The sequence below is a fragment of the Ammospiza caudacuta genome, chromosome 5 (genome assembly GCF_027887145.1).
Source record: "Ammospiza caudacuta isolate bAmmCau1 chromosome 5, bAmmCau1.pri, whole genome shotgun sequence".
Classification (NCBI taxonomy): domain Eukaryota; kingdom Metazoa; phylum Chordata; class Aves; order Passeriformes; family Passerellidae; genus Ammospiza; species Ammospiza caudacuta.
In genome coordinates, this window is record NC_080597.1 from 15,110,847 (window position 1) to 15,125,979 (window position 15,133).

Here is a 15,133-nt window from a genome sequence, read left to right on the forward strand (position 1 = left end):
ATGGTTCCTGTTGTGTTTACAGGCTTCCTGAAAAACAAAAGGAAGCAGTGGTATATTCTGAGAACAGCAGCATCTTGGCAGGTATAGTTGGTTAAATATAAATATAAATAATCTACTTAGAAAATGCATCAAGCTTTTAGGATGTTGCCTGACATTCTTGAAAGTCATAGAAAAGATGCTTGGTGCAAATAAATCTATCCAGTACAGTACAGAACTGGTCATCAGCACCATTCCTTTTTCCTTTCATCCCTCAAGTGATGGTTTTTCTAAAGTTTCTTAAACTGAAGGTGAGTGTGTGTGTTTAACTGACCACAGAAAGCACATGGTCCCCAACAGAATAATCCAATTTTTACAACCTCCACTTCATGTTGTGCTTAAGGCTCTTCTCACAGGCTGCTTAGCACCTCTTCCTGTAAAAGAGGATAAAAAAGTCTAAACAAAGAAATAAAAATACAGCCTTCTGAAGACTTTTCAGCAGGAACTTTGGAGGTGTGCTTACAAAAAATCTGCTTAGCAAAATGAACCCACTAAGAAAGATGCGATCATAACTCAAGATTCAGACCTACTAGGAATATTTGTACAAACATCCCCAAACCCAAATCTCACAAATATTTATTTGCTTGTATCTGAACTGAAGTTATGCTTGCACTCTTGAAAATGTCCTCTGTGTAGCACCAGCACAGAGCTGTGTGGAAGCAGCACCCTGCATGGAAGCAAAGCCCTGCTCTCCTCTGAAGGATCAGGAATTGCAAAAAAACCACCTCCATAAAAACACTTTGAGATGCTCAAAAACTGCAAGAGGAATAGTGATAACACAAGCAAGATAACACAACACAATAAAGGTTTTTTAATGAGACTTCTTTAAATGACCAGTGTGTCCTGGACATGGCATAGGGAGTTTTGGGCAGGCCACAAGCCCAGGGAAGAGCTGGGACTGATTGACTGACTGACTGACTGACCGACTGCTGCTGTTCTGCTGCTGCAGCTGCTGGAACTGAGCGCAGACCCTGTGCCAGCGTTTGCAGACAGCGAAAAATGCCTGTGCATCACAGTGCTCAAGTTCATTTCCAAATAGGTTTCGGATTTTTTTAAACGCTCATTTCCCCAAAACTGATTAAAACTTCATACTCAAAACTTTTTGCCCCAAACAGCCGCCTGCAGTCTTTGCTGCTCTGAGGTTTATGACTTTTTCTAATTTTTTTTTTTTTTCCGGGGAATTTTCCGTCATCAAAATCTAAATCAGCAACAACACAGAGCACTGCCTGCCGGCTTCCCGCATCCCGGTTCAAACAAGCACCAAAGGCATTCTTGTTTCTTCCAGAAACAATGGGGGGGGGGGGGTGAGGAAAAAAAATAAAATCTCGTGGAAAACCACAGAGTAACCCGAGGTCTCCGGGGCTCGCCCTGTGCTTCGTGAGGGGGTGCGGAGGAGGGCGGGCGGCCCCGAGCTCCCACAGCCCCGCGGTGCCGGGCACGGCTCGGGGGGCTCCCCTCAGGCGAGGCTGCAGCGCCTGAGCCCGCGGAGGCGGCTCTCGGTGCCAGGCAGGGCTCCGAGAGCTCCACTCAGGCGAGGCTGCAGCGCCGCCGCCTCCCGAGGCTGCCGGGCCGGGCCCGGGGCGGCGGGGGCGGCTGCGGCTTTAAGAGCTCCCACAATGCCGTGCTGGCGCCCCAGTTCCGTTACATGTCTCCCCCGGTGAAGGGGAGCGAGGCAGCGGCAGGAAGGAGGCGAAGGCCCCCCCGTCCCTCCCCGCAGTGCCGCCCGCCCAGCCCCGCGGCGGGGAGGAGCGGGGCAGCAGCGGGGCAGGGCCGCGCCGAGCCCCGGGCGCTGCTCCGGCCGCGCCGCCCCCCGCGGGCAGCGAGGCGGGGCCGGCGGCCGCTGGCGCTGCCCCGGAGCTGCCGCGGGACGGGCGCCCGGAGCCGCTGCCGGCGCGGCGAGCGAGGGGACGGGCGGTAAGTCCTGCTCCCCAGTTCTGCTCCCTAGTCCCGCTCCCCTGCCCCGCTCGATCTCCCGGCTCCGCGTCCCCTCTCCGGCATCTCCCGGCTCGTCCCCGCTGTGGGGTTTGTGACCCTTCCCTGCCTCCTCCTCGCTCGCCAACTTTCCCGTCCCTCTCGCCCGTTTCCCATCTCCCCCTGGATTTTCTTGGGTTTGTTTTTTGGTTTCTGTTCTTGTTGTTTCTGTTTTGTTTTTTTGTTTTTTTTTTTGGTTTTTTTTTTTTTTTTTTTTTTTTTTTTTTTTGCGTTTTCGGCTCTGCCGTTCCCCCTCTCGCCTCTTCCCAGCCCTCTCGCACTCGCTTCTGTCCTTTGGCTTCTTCCTTCGCTACTTCGCCGGCTTCCTCCGGCTTTTCCTCTCTCCTGGCATCCGTTGGGCATCGCGTGGAAAAGTAAGGGATATTTTTCGGTGTCCTTGAGGAAGGGAATTCAAAACCTACTTTTCTTACACAGGGAAATCTTTGTAGTAGTTTTCTTTTCCCTTCTCTTCCTGTCACCGGAAACAAAATTAAACCTATTTTTCTCCTTTTCATTTTCCCCCTTTTTTGCTACGTGGACTATTTGTTTTAGTATTTTTTTTCTTCTCCCCCTTCTTCGGGCAGTGCTGGTTTGTTTCACGATTGATCTCTTTTATTCCTGCCCCAACCCCTCCCTCTCCCTTTTTCTTCCCCTGTAAGAAGAAAGATTAGAAGAAAATGTGTTTTGCCGGCAGGGAATGCATGAGACTTTTTGGTTTGGGTTTTTTTCTCTCGTGGGGTGCTATTGATGAGAAAAGCTTAAGCAAATACAGTGCGGTAGGACAATACAGAGGCATGAACTTTAATGGGTAAGGAAATGGATTCTGCTGCTTGCTTTCTCCAGCTCTGGAGTGGTGTGGGTCTGCTCCAGGGTCCGCTTTGGGGTTGTGCTGGTCCGGTGTGTGCCAGCCTGCTTTCTGCCCAGCAGAATGGTGATTCGAACGCAGTCCTACACTGCATTTCAGTGTTGCTTGTGTGGGAAATCAGGAGGCGGGGGAAGGCCACAGATTCCGATGACCCCTTTGGAATTACACCTGTCACGCCTCCCATCCCCAGGCTGCAGGTGTGCCGGAGCTTGACACATTTAACAAAACCGCTGGAAACTGCTCGCATCCGTGGCAAAAAGTGCTTAGGAAACCTGGTTCGGACCTGTGAGTTTCTGCCTCATCTCTGGTCAGTATCGCACGTTGGAATTGAGTGTTTGCCGGGCTGTGGAGAGCGAGCGAATCAATTGCCTAATGATTTGTGCAAGGCACCTGTTTAAGGGCGTCCAGGCTCCCTGCTAATTGTGTTTGGGCGCGGTGCGGTTGTGTTAAGTGCTGTGAAAGTAAAGGGCTCTGTCTTTTCAGTAGAGAATATGTAGCTTGTGAATGAACTGTCAACTCTTTTGATTGGGGGTGGTTCTTCCTTCTGTTACATTGCCTCTTCTGATAGATACTCTTCCAAAAGTCCAAAACACCACGTGGCTGAACTGCAAATAAAATCAGCTTTACTTTCCCCCCGCTTTTTTTTGGAGAAGAGAGAAAATTTAATTTCGGATTAACTTTTTGTTTGATGATATCTCATTGGAAAGTAGGCTAGATGTGAAATTGGAAGTACTTCTCTGAGTCTTAGAGCAAAAAAATTTTTTGATACGGAACCGAGGGAACTGAAATGACTGCTTGGGATTCATCGTACTTAGTTGTGTGCCCTTTAGGACAACTGAGAGATAAAGATGATTCACTTCTCACAGTTGAGTAATCTCTCCATCCTTTCCACTTTTGGGAGCCCAGTACGATTTGATCCATTGTTTGAATTAATCTTGTTTTTTATCTTTCCTGGAGATGGAAAAGTTTGGCATAGTGGGAAATAGGAGGAGAGAAATACCAAGTCATATTTACCAAGAAGTTTGTCTTTCAAAACTACTTCAAACCATTGCTGGAAACACCAGCAATAATTCTGAAGAGCCAGATTAAGTTGATGAATATAACTCCTTAAAATCTGTTTGAGGGAAGCTCTGAAAAGGAATGAAGGAGATTGAGTTGCTGAAAGTGCAGTGGTGGGTTCTGTTCCTGCTTCTGCCGTCGCAGGGCAGTGTGACCTCCTGCCTAAGCTGCCTTCCTGCCTGCACCTCCCGGGATACTGAGAGTGCCCCCATTCTCTTAAGTGCTTTTTCATCCGATTTGTCAGAATAATTGCATGTAAATGTTCAGTTGTTGTTCTGATTGCTCATCTGGTGGTAGTTTGGCTCGTGCTGATCCTCATTCTTGGAAAGTTGTAGGGATCTTGAGCATCACCGTTTTTTTGGAGCAACACTGGATTTTTACATAGCTGCAAAGGTTTTGAGACTGGGGCTATTTTTATCCTCTGAATATCTCTGAGAGTAGCAGTGCATGCTTTTTCTATGGTCCCTTAAGTCTGCCTCAAGCTGACTTGAAGGACAGCATTGACCTCTTGAGAAAGAAACTGTTAAACTGAATTGCAGGGTGGAAAACTGCTGTGGGAACTGGGCTGAGGACCCCCCTCGGCGTGATGCTTGGTGTTCCTGGTAATTTTATTTTGTGAGGTCTGTAATTATGAACTTAGCTTAGTCCACCAGTGTGTTTGCTTTCTAATTTCATGTTTTTTGCTTGGGTTTTTAAGTCTTGGGGACTTCTGTCTTGACATTAAATGTTAATGGTTTTGGGTTTTCTGGGGCTTTTTTGAAAGCCTGGGTTTTCCTGTAATTTTTTCATGGTGGGGTTGGGACTTTACAGTGTGATGAGATTTGTTATAATCTCAGTGCCTGCCTTCCTGTAACATTTGAGACTGGGTTACTTTGTAAATGTGAGGCTCTGACCTGTTGCTTTTCTCCAGGGAAAATTATACTCGGTTCTGTAGAAAGTTATTGGGCAAGTAAAGGTGTGTTTGTGTGTATGTCTGTGTTATGTGTTTATAACTTGCTGTCCTCCTGTATATGTGCATAGCTAGCTCTGTGCTTCTGAATCTTGACAGCAAATCTAGTCCCAAATTCAGTTTCATAAATAACTAATTCTTCCTACCCTTCCCATTCCCCTTCAAAGCATGCGGTAATCTCATGCCTTTGACAGGAGTGGTTTTCCTGGCTGATAAGGGGATGGTCACGGTGTTTTCTCCCTTGGCTCTCTTCTGAGGGCTGTATGTTATCTCTCTCTGTGCTGATAAAGTGTGGGGAGGGGGCTGAGTGGTCTGTGTGTGCTGAGCGGTGCCATCCTGCTCAGTCTGTCTCCAGTTTGTCACCTGTGAAGGTGAGATCACAGAACTTACCCTGCTTGGGAAAGGAAGGTGGGTTTGAGCTGTAGATACAGGGGTTTGTCACATCTGCCAGCGGAACTGCAGACCCCTCTGGGTTGTTACTTCACTCGTGTCTCTGCAAGCATCTGGTCATCTTTGTGGTGACATAAATATGGAGAATGTTAATGTATCTGAGGGGACTCTAGGAGACAGCACTGTGAGCTTTCAGCTGGCAGGCACTTGAGAAATCTGTGTAATTCACCTTTCTGCTTTTGAGTCACTCCTTAAGGAGGGAGGAATCTGTTTACTTTCTTGTTGTGCTTGGAAAACGGGCTCACCCACACCAAGAGACCCTGTAATGCTTGCTGGAGTGCAGGATTATTGCACAAAAGCATCTTGCTGTGCAGGGCTGTGGCTGCGCTCGGTGTTGTATGATAACACATGTTTCTCAGCTGTTGTTGATTCCTCAGTGGCACAGACTTCAAAAGGAATGCACTGAAAGAGAGCTGCAGCCAGGGAAAAATGGGGTTTGTTCCAGTGGCCTGTACCATCCATCTGTTTAAATACTCTGCTGAGCTGTTCCAGAGTGGTCAGGCATCCAGTTAGGGCTGAGGAGCGATTGCAGCTGGAGTAGAGCCTGCTGCAAGAGACCACCTAGGGGAGGCTTAAGTGCTACCTCCCTTCTGTGGGTCAGAGCCCCCCTGCCCTCCCAGCCAGCCAGGAGAGATAAGGCTCCTCATCTGGGGTATCTTTCAACACAACATTGTCTAATTCCTAATGCTGTTGAGGATTTATTTATTTTTACTCTCCGTGCTATCTTTAGCACAAGAAGGGAGGAATGGTAATGAGGACAGACGGTCATCTCTGTAGTCTCCTCTGTGTGGGTAGCAAGATAGAGCTGTAATTTAAATGAGTAAATATTTATAAAAAGATTTTTTTTTCCCCCCATATGTATGGGATATTTCACAGAGAGTGATCTGTTGATCACTTGTGTCTCCAAAGGTGGTGATATACATTACTGGATTAATTTCAGCTAGGAGACATGAGCAGTAAAGTTACATTGCAGCCAGTTACATTGTGCTCTTTCAAATTGAGTTTGGGGAAACAGTTCACAACTTCATCCACAGTAACTAAAAGAACTCCAGTGTACTGCATTATAATACAGGAGGATGCTGCCAATTCCAAGTATAAGTTACATTTTTACTTAAATTTCAGTATTAGAGTCTGCTGTGCAAGACACGTCTACACCCCTTGTTGCCAACTGAATCTTCATATCATGGTCTGTGTGTTCTATGTGGTCCCAGATAGTGGAACTCAGAGGAAATATTAGCAGAGAGGCTACAAATAATCCATGGAAAACCTGTGAAGATCTCTGAAGTTTTTCTGTGTGGGACTGACATTAATTTTGAGGATTGGAGTGAGCATTGTAGATAGAGCAATGTGTGTTTCAGCTAAGAGGGTTTAACCTTCTTCGTCAGTGGAAAATGTTCATGCAGATGCACTAAGAGGATATTTGAGCTTGGAAAAGTTGTGAGGCACTCCGGGATTTGTTTTTCACCTGCAAGCAAGCAGCACAGCTTTAAAGGTGAGCTTGAATGTTGTCCTCTGTTGTGGTATTGCTTCCTCCTTCGTAGTGTGATGTGACATCTATGCCTTTGAAAGGAGAGTTCTTTTTCCCCATACTGGCAGTCATGATGGTTTTATCGTATTTTGAGACGTCAGATTTTAATGCCTTACTACCCCTTTGAGCAGAAAGGGGAGGGAAACTTCTAGAAATGTGTAATGCAACTGACTTCCAGCTTCTGCCCTTGCTCCAGGCTCAACATCATAGTTTGAATTTATTTACTTGCTTTGAAAGCCATGCTCGGTGTAACCTTGAGTTTTAGTTCCCTTCCTGCAACAGTACCTGACATTTATCCAGCCTGTACCTTGCTGTGCCTCTGCATGGTCCTGTTTTAAACTGGCCAGGCTCTCGGGGCTTGCTTTGTATTGTGTTCTCCCCAGGAATCTTCAGAGCTGGAACTTTTGCTTCAAGTGAACTGGAAGTATTTTGCTGAAATATTTTTGGACTCCTGAAGTGTTTGTCAATGTTTCCAAGCTGTTGTTCGAAAGGAGTTTGGAGTTTCCGGAAGAACCTTTGGAAATTAAGGTTTTACTCTCAGTCAGCAGTTTTGTGAGCAAGGATAAAGAGAGGCTGTAATTCCATTGGGCAGCCAGATGTTTTGTGTCTGTGCTGAAGTGGGGAGACAATGTGGCTTTTAGGGGTTGAAGGGTGTGCTGTTCTTGTCACAGGGCTGTTTGGAGACCTTCAACAGATCTGATCTGCTTTCTCTCCTCTCCATTCCACTCCCTCCTGCCATGCCTGTGCTGATGGTGATTACATCCTTCTGAATAAAATGGGGTTATTGAGAGCAGAGTGTAATTTCTTGCTTTCTGAAAGGTAGGTATTTGCTTGTCAGTCTGTGTTTCTTAAATACTAAGCTTGAAGCCATATAAAAGCTGCATGTATCTTGACAATTAGTGAATTAATAGCAATTATCCAGTAGATTGATACTAATGTTCATTCTGACTAGTGTGGCATTAAGTGAAATTTATAAAGAAATCAGTTTTCCCTGCAAACAGAGAAGGAGAGAGCACTCATTGATGCAAATCCCCCAAGTCCATATTAAATTGCTCCATTTTTAGGCACTTAAACACTTGTAAAAGCTGTGTCTGTCCTTGTCTTTATTCTCCCTCCTCTATTTGACATATGAGGGAAAGTTAAAAGGAACTCATCAGTGGCTGCACATGTCAGTGTCTTCCTGGAGAAGTAAGTAGGAAGATGCCACAGCTGATAATATTTAGAAGTTGATATTGGAAATCAAGAGAGCAAATTCTTGAATGTGCCATTGCAGCTGTGTAGCTGGCAATATTAACTAGCAGTTGTACCTGGAATAATAATTCCTATCCGGAGAGAAACATATGGCAGTGGTTGAATGTCCTTGTCCTTGCCCACCAGCAAGTGATTGTGGTGGTTTTTCAGGTTTTTTGGTGTGGTTTTTTTTTTTTTTTTTTAGTAAGTTTGCCCTGGGCTTCATCTCTGCCTCCAAGTCAATCCAAGCATTTGCACTGTTTTCACTGGGGGCAAGGACAGAAACTTTGAATAAGCTGAGTTGGAGACTCTGTATTTTGAGCCGTGGAAGTGGCACAGAGGAGCACGAGCAGCATGGGACTAACAAAGAACAGTCACACTGAATACAATGCAGTGTTTTCATGCAGCTAATGGGATTGGAATTGGTAACCTGATACTCCAAAGAGATAACAAAGGCTATTTAGCATACAAGGGAGCATAGTTTTTTTTTTGTTGTTTTAAGGAGTTGATAGTGTGTAGCAGAATCTTTTGTCAGAACTCATTCTAGTGAACAAGTTCTGCTAGAAAATGACTAAATTTATAAGAGTTTTTGAAATACTCTGAATAGAAATAGAATTTTCTTTTTTACTACCCGTGTTCTTTCACTGCAGTTCATGTGTTTGCTTAGCAGTTTACCTGCTTCCCTCGTGTCCTGTGAGCTTAGTCTTTGTTTCAAACTGAAATATACCATAAATTAAAAGTCTTTGGGCTTTTCTTCCAAGAATGGGAGAGGGTAGCAGAACAAAATGAAATGTACAAAGTTCTGCTGTTCCCTTATTTCCCAGGAACAGACCAGAAAGCGACCAGCTTGATACAGAGCACAGCACTGCTGCTTGGGGTTAAGCTGTCCTGTGTGAGACCGCAGAGAACCGTCTTTAGATGCTTTTGATGTAGTGAGGGTGGACATCTGTGATGGTGATCAGCTGTCAGAAAACCCAGTCATAACTCAAGAATTAAGATAATATTCTACTTTAGGCCTGCTGCTTGCCTCTCTTGTGGTTTTAGTGAATCAAAGGAACTTGCTGTCCATGTGGGTAAGGCTGAAAGATAAGAGGCCCATACCTTTAGGAGATGGTGTGTGCTGCAGGAGGAGAGCTGGGTGTGAGTTTGCTGTTGGCAAGTTCTGTGTGCCATGGGTTGGTCATTTTTCTGAGGCAGAAATTAGAGGAAGAGGTTCACCTTCCTTAGGTAGGCTGTGAGAGAGCTGGGCTCCTAACAGCAGCCATAAATTACAATTTAAAATGTTTTCTGGTGCTGGCTTTGGTTTTTCTTTAAACTCTTGGCAAGACAGAAGGGGCTTGGGTCTGTTAGGAGTTGCCGTCTCCTGTTTGTAACTCGTTGCAAAGCTCCTCATCAGCCTTGATCAGCCACCTGGGCTGGTGGCAGGGGGCTGGAATGAGATGGTCGTTAGGCCCCTTCCAACCCAGAGCATTCTGTGATTCCGTGCTGGATTCCCAGTGTGCCTTTTGAAACTCGGGGCTCTTTCCCACCCCTTCCTGCTCTCCTGCTGCCATTCTTTCAGCACTTCCCATTAGTGACTCGTTCCTGTGCTCCCTGTGTGTGCCTGATGGCAGTGCCACCCCTTTCTGCCCTGCCACCAGGCTTCCTAAGCACTCCCTCAGGACTTTGTGGCTTTCCAGGTGCCCCTCCAAACTGCAGCCCAGCTTTTGGTTTTGGATAGGAGGGGAAGACACCGGCACTTTCCCTGCACATCTCCCAGGCACAGAGCATTCCTCCAATTGCTCTGCTGCTGAGCTGTTTGGGGCAGGGGGAACACTTACTTTGCTGTTTTGTTGTCCAGGAGTTGGGTTTAACTTGCCCCTGTCCTGTTGTGATCCTGACATCCTGTCAGTGCTTGTTTCCCCTGCTCCTCGAGAGACAGTGTTTTTGTTGCTGGCAGCTCCCTGCCTTAGCCTTCTAGGGAAGCCCAACCAGAAATATTCTAGAATTCTTCCACTCTCTCCCTCCCCTTGTCCTTCACTGACCTCTAACCACATTTTTATCTTTCTTGACAAGATGCTTAGTTTCATTTATCAGCTGCTTTTCCCTTCATTCTTCAGCTTTGATTATTTTTCCAGGAGTTGCTTAGAAACATTAACCATTACAGATGTGCAGAACAGTCAAATACAGTCACATTCCTTAGTATTTTGGTTTTTTATTGTACTCTAATGCTAAAGTGCCTGTGGCAGGTAAATATTTTTTATGTACGCTTCTTGTCATGACAAAAATATCCATCCTCAGCACAGGGTAAGGAAATGCAGTTGGCTGTATTTTCATATTAGTATATACCAATATTACCAGCTGCGAGAGCCCTGTGTTTCCCTCACTGAGCATAAACTAGTGTAGTAAATTCTGACTTTAAAAAAAAGTCATTAACATTTTCTGAATTTGTATTTACACACTGTAAGATAAAAATGTGACATAAATAGAAAGAAATGGCAAATACACTTTCTTGTCTTAGCCTTGTGGCTTCCTAAGTGCATGACAAATGCTGTGCCATTTCTAAACAATATTATTTTGTTCTAAAAACCTTAAATATTACCTTAAGTTTTGTTAAAATGTGTTTTCTTTAACTGTGGATAGCAGAGCAGAAGATGACTGGGTTTATTTAAATATATGCTGCAAGGCTATTTCTTTCCTATTTTACAGTGCCCTTCATGCTTGTCATTGTAAGTGTATATGCAAAAGCCTAAATAATTGGAAACCTATATGCTTCCTGAGCATGGTTTACTTTAATAGTCCACAATGATCTCTGGACAAACTATATTTTATTTCAAAAGACCTCCATTATCCTCAGCTTGACCAGTATGCATGAGAATAGCATTCAATGTATACACCATTTTTAAGAATACCCTTCTTTTTCTTGCTGACATGGACATAAAGCTGGTAAGGTGAAGACAGTTCTATAATGGAGTAGAAAATTAAACAAGAGGGAAGAAGAGGGTATGGCTTCAAGTTTATAGAGAGGAAGTTTAGATTGGATATTAGGAAGAAATTCTTTCCTGTGAGGGTGGTGTGGCACTGGAAGAGGTTGCCCAGAGAAGCTCTGGATGATCCATCCCTGGAAGTGTTCAAGGATCTTGTAAAAAAAAAAAAAGAATATTTAATAAATCCCTTGTGGTGATGTCACAACGTGTAGCTGTAATGTTGAGCTCCATGGCAGGGATTTCAAGTACAAGGCAGATGGGAATATCTGGTCTGATTTTAATATTGACAGGGGGAGCCATGAGTTGCTTCATTCAGAGTTCAGACCTTAGTTTGAACAAGGTTACAGGGTGAACTTCCTTTGGATATTTGACCACTACTTATCAGTGGCTTTTTTCCTCTAAAAATAAAAGGTATAGCTAGTAGATGAGTATTCAGACCTGAAATCAGGAGTTGGAAGTGCATGTCCCATCCTCAGTGGGCGAGCCTGTTGGCATGCCCAGGACAATGTCCCTGTAATGAAGTCCAGCTCTGGACCAAGTTCTTGATTAACTTGTGTAGCAGCTTGAGAGCCTCTGTTGCACCCTGAGAGGTTCTCAGGCAGGCTGGAGTGGCAAGGGCACAGCTGTAGGGTGATGGTGGCCAGGCAGTGCCACCTGTGAGCCACCCTGTGAGTCACTGAGGCCGTGTGGCTGTGGCTGTCACACCACTGAGGGGAAATGCCTGGGAAGGATGCTAAGCTGATTTACCTGGCACCCCGAGTGGGATAACAGCAGGCACGTAGCTGAGGTACAGCTGCTCTGCTAGCAAAAGCTCAAGCAAAAGGAAATGTAAACTGGGGTGTTCTTTTGGAATACTGAACATTTTAAGGGACAAGTATCAAGGAAAGGTTCATATTTTAGGAGGAGAGCTGACTGGAAGAGTCAGATTTGTTGCAAGATAATTGGAGGCAGCCATGGGTTGTTACTGTACCTCTTCAATTCCAGGAGCTGGAAAGGGTGTCAAGTGTAATCCAGTAGTTGGTACCCAGATACTGTGTGGCAAATAAACCACTGGCAGTTCTTATGCCTTTTCTTGCAACTTCTGCTTCAGTTTTCCTGCAGGATAGTAACTCTGATGCCAGTGCTCCAATGCTGTGTGAGCATACAGAGCTTTCTGAGAGGGTTTGGGTGTTCTTCTGATGGAAGTTCAAAATAATCTTGCTGTAAAGCCAATGTTTTCATTTTGCTCTGTGTTGTGTTCTTTTTCTCCCTGTCCTCCTGACTCCTGCAATGTTTTAATAAAGTCAGTCCTGTGCTTGTTGAACTAGGAAAAGGGAAATAACTATAATGCTCCAACATGGGTCCTTTCTACTACACCCAACATTCAAGTAAGACATTAAAGCCAAGGCAAATCTTGAGTAGTTTGACTTTGTTCATTTTCATAGTCCTTTTCCAAAACATGTGTTTTTGTCATATGATTTCCTGCAGTGGATTTATTCCTGATGTTGAGAATTAATACAGACCTTCAAAAGAGATCACAAAATAAAGAATCAGTATTAGTTTAGAAGCTTTTACTGATTTTTGTTCTTAATACAGCAGCAAATTGGTGGGCATATCCTTTGAGAAATTCTTTACCATCAGTTCTATTAAAAAGAATTCTAGGTTCTATTTTGCTGTGCTGAGCCCATCATCAGAGTGTCTGACTGGTTACCTTGTATTCTTAGCACTCTTGAGGTGCAAATGGTGTCTGTTCTTCTGTTCACACTGAACGCTGTGGATGCATTGAGAGATGTTCTTTCTGTGCTTTGTTCATGTCATTTAATTTCATTAAAGCAAAGGCCAAGCATGTCCTGAAATTTGTAACAATATTGTTTGCTCTCCTAGTACCTATTTGCTCATTGTCACCAATTTGACAATGTGTGAACCTGAGGCAGAGCTTGACTATGTGGGAATTGGTGATTTGTGCCTGCATTTACCTCTTCTTAGAGAAATTTCAGGTTTGTTTTTTTTTTTTTTTTTCCATTAACATTTATCAGACGTGGGTTTTATTTGAAAAGGAAGAGAAAAAAAGCTTAAAGTATGGATTTATGTAGGCCTGTAAAAATGTGTTGCTTTGTCAGCTTATGCTATTAAAATATACCATATGTAGGAAATAATCTGTTGGTCTTCATGTAAGATGCTTTTACATTCATTTAGTAAATGCCAAAGCTTATTTGAAGCATTGGAAATGTGTGAAGAGGGTGAGGTAAAGAGTGATAGGGCACAAGTCAATTTGAGCCATCATCCCCAAACAAATCTTGTGACACAAATCGCTTAGGTAAGTTTGCTTTTATGTGTTTGCTTGTTTGGGTTTGTCCCTGGGAACTGATTTTTTTGTGCTGTGTCTTGTATCGAGGGGACAGCAAAGCAGTTATGATGACTGGTATTAAAAACTGGTGTGCAAACTTACCTACATCGGTTATTTCTACAAAATTCAATTGATTTGTTCCACCAAGTAACCAGCTGCTTACTTGGAGTCAACGCTGGTTGTCCTCAGAGCTGACACTCCAGCTCTGCCTGTGTTGATGTAGTCATTTGTGAGCACAACTTGCTTAAAATTGCATTCAGCATCACTAATAGGGGATACTTTCTGCACTGTATTAAAAATTCTGGAATGTGTTGGGAAACTGGAGTCATTCAGTGGCTCTGAACTTCATTAAGCGTAGAAGTATTTAAAGAAAGTGATTTGAGGTTTGTCACTGGCTTAGGGCTACTGGGAGCTCTCTGATCTATGTCATTATTAATGACCATATGTAAAGAAGGCCTTAATTTTCTAGGGAAGCATCTTCATCCTTTGAGTCAGTTTTCAGAGGCAGCTGGTGAAGGCAACCTGGTCTGAATGGAGCACTGGCCTTGCTTTGGGCAGGAGGCTGGGCTCCAGCAGCTCCTTCCAGCCTGAAGGGTTCTGGCTTTTGGTTTATCTTCTTTTTCTTTAAGAGGTGTTTGTACCACACAGCCACTGTCAGCTGCAATGGGATTGCCTTGCTGATACTGCTAGCAGTTAAGCCAGAGGGGTAAATAAATCCTTGCTTGTAAGTAATTAAAAAAAAACTAATTTTTTTTTGCTTATCTTTACAGTACTTCAATTGGATAAAAGCAAAATATGTAGGATTTTCTTTGCATCTTGTTTTCTGGCTGCTGCAGAGTCTTTGTTTAAAGAGGTATAGTAGGGCAAGTTATTATGACCTTCCTCTAAACTGCAGGGTAAGTTCTCAGCTGGGTTTTTCTATGGAATCTAATGATTCTGTACTTGAATGCAGCAGATGAACTGTGTTCTAGGGAAACTTGTCATAAATGTATAATATATTGAAATTACCCATGAATTATTGAGTTGGAAAAAAAGCTATAAACATAGGAAATATTAGAGATGATCAAGAAGAGAAGGAAAAACTCTTTTATCCAAAGTACTTCTAACACAATGCAGTGTATGCATTTATGTGGTAAGACTTTTAACAAGGAGTTAAAATTACAGATTTTTCTATAGGAATGTTTATGCACATACTTGAGTAAGGTGATATGGGAAAAATACATGCCTGGTAATGAATCCAGAATTTCAGAGCTGCTTGTTCACACACCAGCTTGCTTTTTGCAAGGGGTAGTAGAGTGGGCATTCCTTTATGTGCCTGGCCTTGTGTCACAGAGGAGCCTGTCACTCCCTGGTGGTGACTGAGATTTAGAGTCCTCCCACTCTGGACCCAACAGGACAAATCAGGCTTTCAGCTGGAAGCTTTGAAGTGGAAGCAGAAGAAGAGATTTTTTAATGAAGTTGAAGGGGAATAAGTGATTAATATCATGTGCTTCATTAGGTGCTACACCACTGGAATATTTTTCTTGGAATTAAATCCTTGATCAAACCATTCTGCTGTCTTCTTATTTCTTGAGTGAAAGGGTTCCCCTTTGACTCAAGTACTGTCATATAATTTTTGTATAGTTGATGTGGAGTAGGTGACTTGAAGTACCTTTTTCATGGAAATCTTGTTTTCCTCCTTTCAGTTTATTGATTTTTTTTTTTCTTTTCTGGGAAAGCAATGCTTGAACATACTATGAAAAAGGGACAAATT

The 15,133-nt window shown here is 43.9% G+C and overlaps 1 protein-coding gene across 4 annotated transcripts in view; it reads left to right on the forward strand.

Moving 5' to 3' along the window:
* Positions 1–2,307: 2,307 nt before the first annotated feature.
* RASSF8 (Ras association domain family member 8) overlaps positions 2,308–15,133 on the forward strand; it is a 69,719-nt gene continuing 56,893 nt past the window's right edge. The window contains exon 1 of one of the 4 annotated variants that reach the window (XM_058805606.1): positions 2,308–2,381. The gene's annotated coding sequence lies outside the window, so the exon portion shown is untranslated. Of the gene's footprint in view, positions 2,382–3,103; positions 3,180–7,583; positions 7,678–15,133 lie in introns of those variants that run through there. The other 3 variants (XM_058805607.1, XM_058805604.1, XM_058805605.1) reach the window with 3 other exon arrangements.